This window comes from Haemorhous mexicanus, chromosome 13 (assembly GCF_027477595.1).
Source record: "Haemorhous mexicanus isolate bHaeMex1 chromosome 13, bHaeMex1.pri, whole genome shotgun sequence".
Taxonomy (NCBI): Eukaryota; Metazoa; Chordata; class Aves; order Passeriformes; family Fringillidae; genus Haemorhous; species Haemorhous mexicanus.
This window is the reverse complement of record NC_082353.1, coordinates 5,749,401-5,753,180: the sequence shown is the minus strand read 5'-3', so window position 1 is coordinate 5,753,180 and position 3,780 is coordinate 5,749,401. Positions and strand designations below refer to the sequence as shown.

The window sequence follows — 3,780 nt, the reverse complement described above, 5'->3', positions numbered from 1 at the left end:
AGCCCTGCCTGTGACAGGGGACACCCGGAACCAGCCCTGCGTGTGACAGGGGACACCCAGAGCCAGCCCTGCGTGTGACAGGGGACACCCGGAGCCAGCCCCGGTGTGACTCGGTTCACCCAGAGCCAGCCCGGCCTGTGACAGGGGACACCCGGAGCCAGCCCGGCGTGTGACAGGGGACACCCAGAGCCAGCCCCGCTGGGCCGCTCCCGCCTCACCCCGACCCGGCCCCGCCCCATCTCACGTCAGCGCCCTCAGCGCCAACAGCCGCCGCGCCGAGCCGCCCGCTCAGAGCCCCGGTAGCGCGCCGTGATCGTATAGTGGTTAGTACTCTGCGTTGTGGCCGCAGCAACCTCGGTTCGAATCCGAGTCACGGCATCGCCCGGCGGTACCACGGCACACGGGCTCTGCTTTTTGTCCCTGCTCCCGCAACCCCCGCATTGGTTTATTTCATAATTTGTTTTTGTTGTTCTCTCTTATTATTTTTAATTTAATTTTATTATTTTTAATTTATTTAATTTCTTTATTTAGTTTATTTATTTTTGTTTAATTGTATTGCATTTTATCTGTTTAATGTAACTTAATTTTATTTAATTTTTAATTTTTACTGTTTTATTCTTATACTTAACAGCAGTTCTTTAATTTATTCTATTCTATTTTAAAATGTTCTTTATTTTTTTTACTTTAATGTCATCAAATGTTATTTTTGGTTTCGTTCTTTCTATTATATTTGATTTTTATATTTAATTTTATTTTAATAGTTCATTTTATATTATTATACATTTAGTTATGTAGTTATTTTATTATATCTGCTTTTATTTTACTCAATAGAAGGGTATAATTTTATTATTTTTATACATATTTTATTTTAACTTAATTTTAAAATTCTATTTTTATTTCAGTTTTACCCTTACTTTTTACCTCATTCTCTCGTCTCATCTTCGTGTATTTTAAAATTTAATTTTATTATTTAATTTATTATTTCTACTTTTATGTTCTTTTTTTTATGCTATTTTCTTTTTTTCTCTCCCTCCGCTCCTTCTCTTCCCGGCGCCCTCGCACCATCCGCGCCGGGCCCACCTCAGCCCCACATCCCCGCCACCAACCGACAGAAAAAAAGAAAGAAAAATGAAGTATTGGAGAGACGTGGCAAAAAAACCAGACGAGCCAAAAAGCAGAGCCCGTGTGCCGTGGTACCGCCGGGCGATGCCGTGACTCGGATTCGAACCGAGGTTGCTGCGGCCACAACGCAGAGTACTAACCACTATACGATCACGGCGCGCTACCGGGGCTCTGAGCGGGCGGCTCGGCGCGGCGGCTGTTGGCGCTGAGGGCGCTGACGTGAGCTGGGGCGGGGCCAGGTCGGGGTGAGGCGGGAGCGGCCCAGCGGGGCTGGCTCTGGGTGTCCCCTGTCACACGCCGGGCTGGCTCTGGGTGTCCCCTGTCACACGCCGGGCTGGCTCTGGGTGTCCCCTGTGACACGCCGGGCTGGCTCTGGGTGAACCGAGTCACACCGGGGCTGGCTCTGGGTGTCCCCTGTCACACGCAGGGCTGGCTCTGGGTGAACCGAGTCACACCGGGGCTGGCTCCGGGTGTCCCCTGTCACACGCAGGGCTGGCTCTGGGCGCTCCTGTGAGTGCCACACGCCGGGCTGGGGGACGCTTAGCCCAGTGTCACAGCCGCAGCTTTCACGGTTTCCCCCTTTGTCACCCACACGCTGCCCGGCGCCACCGCCCTCGCTCCCCCCAGCCCTGGGCAGCTTTAGCGGGGGATTGGCCGAACACGCGGGGAGAAGGCGCGGAGCTGCCACGGAGGGCGGTTTGTTTACGGGCAGAGTGTGGCACGTGGTGCCCTGAGTGCCCCGTGGTATCGCTAATCACCGAAGTCTGAATTGACTCCTGCCAACCCCGGTTTGGCACCCTCGGAGCCACATCACCGCTCCCCGTGCAAACAAAGAGCGGGAGGTACCGGCAGAGTGTACAAACCGGGCCATACGATTCCCAACATCCCGCATGAAAAGGTGGTTTTGGACACACAGTGCAAGGAGACACGTTTTGTAAATTCCACCCCGTCCTTCTCGGTTACCGGGGGACATGGCTTCATGCCACTGAAGCCCAGGAGGCCACGTATTCCCCACTTTGTTTTTCTTTGGGAAGCATTTCCCAGGGTGGAGTAAAAGTTTCATTTCTACTTTCAATATCTCTCCTGAAGGCTCGTTTTGCCAAGGGGGAAAGTCCCCCGGCTGACCTTCCTTTGGATGGTACGGTGCCCTGCACGGCCACGCCGCGGGGCTTTCCCCGCCCGCCCTTCCCGGCAGCCGGGCGGGCGTGAGCCCCGGGAGGAGCCGGGCGGTCCCGGCAGCGCAGCGCCCAGCCCAGCTCTTTGGACCGAGCTGTTAATGGGTAACCGGACACGGGACCGGGAGCTGCGGGGCCGGCAGGGCTGAGGGTGAGTGCCGGGGGACGGCGGGTGCCAGGGTGGGAGAGCCGTGAGGACACGGAGGGCACGAGGCCACCGGGGGATGAGGCCACCGAGGGTGTGAGAGCAGGGGGTGCAGGGACACAGGGCAGAGGATCCCGCGGCCACGCTGCTCCAGAGGCTGCAGGGACACAAGGAGCAGGAGTGTGGGGACACAGGTATGCAGGAGGCACTGAGGACACCCTGCACTACGCTTCCTCCTTCATTATCTGCCTGTCCATGTGGTCCTGCTCCTGACGGGACAGCAGCCAATGAGACTGCACCAAAACAAGAGATTTTGGGGCTGGCAGGGTGGGGGACAAGGAGGTGGCATCAGCCCTGGCAGGTATTGAACCTGAGATGGGGACACAGCCAGGAACCTGGGGTGGTCCTGGAACTCTGTGAGATCCTGGAGGGGTCACTGAGACCAGATAGGCACTGAGGAGTGTCCTTGGAGTGGTGGTGGACTTGGGGAGGAGGGTCCTCCTGCTCTCTGCCAGGGTCCTGGAGAGACATCCCTGAGCACCAGGAGCACCAGCAATGTTGGAGGCCCTGGGTTCCCACCATGGCTCTGGGCCCTGCCCTGTTGCTGTGGAGCCCTGAACCCAGGGACACACGGAGCCAGGACACTCCAGTGGTTCCCCACGGTGGCTCTGCCGGCCTGTGGAGCCCCAGCCACACCACCTTCAGCTGCCATGAGGCCCCATGATGAGGAGGATGTTCTCCAAAACTCCCCACCTTCACCTGTTGCATTTGGAGCTGAGTCTTTCCCTTCAGTGGACATTGAGAGAAACTGGCGATGACCCTGTGATCTCCTCCTTCTCTGCACAGAGCTCTACAATTCTCCTCAAAGCAAAGACAACATCTCACTGCCTCTGTCCTCACACAGAAGTGCTTCTACTGTTGATCACTGCCTTGCCTGCAGCTCTCTGCTCTTCCCTCATCCTTCTCCAGCTAGGGGAACCAGGAGGGTGTCCAAATGGGATGCTCCAAGGGCTCCTCCCCTGGCATAACACTGGTTCTTCTGGGTTTGCTGGACCAGTCCTCCCAGTATCTCTTTTAGGATCAGTCCCTGTGCAAACTACCAGTCATTCCTACCCCTCGTTCCTTCACTGTATAAACTATCAGCATGAAAGGATCTTTTTCCTCATCTTACTTAGTTGTACCAAGACTTTTGAGGATGAAGGATATCTTTTGAAAAAATCCCTCTTGCAAAGACGTTGCATTGTGATTTCAGGGTTTACCTCAGACACCCGGTCCCTCCCAGGTGTGTCAATCATCCTTCCTTTCCCCTCCCTGACCCCTGCTGAGCACCGTCAATCC

General features: G+C 55.2%; 2 non-coding genes across 2 annotated transcripts; one reads left to right on the top strand and one right to left on the bottom strand.

Annotated features, from left to right (window-relative positions):
* The first annotated feature begins 306 nt into the window (after positions 1-306).
* TRNAH-GUG (transfer RNA histidin (anticodon GUG)) lies at positions 307-378 on the top strand. The gene has a single exon. It is a non-coding gene; the product is annotated as a tRNA-His (tRNA).
* Positions 379-1,207: 829 nt separating this feature from the next.
* TRNAH-GUG (transfer RNA histidin (anticodon GUG)) lies at positions 1,208-1,279 on the bottom strand. Its single transcript has one exon. It is a non-coding gene; the product is annotated as a tRNA-His (tRNA).
* Positions 1,280-3,780: the final 2,501 nt, after the last annotated feature.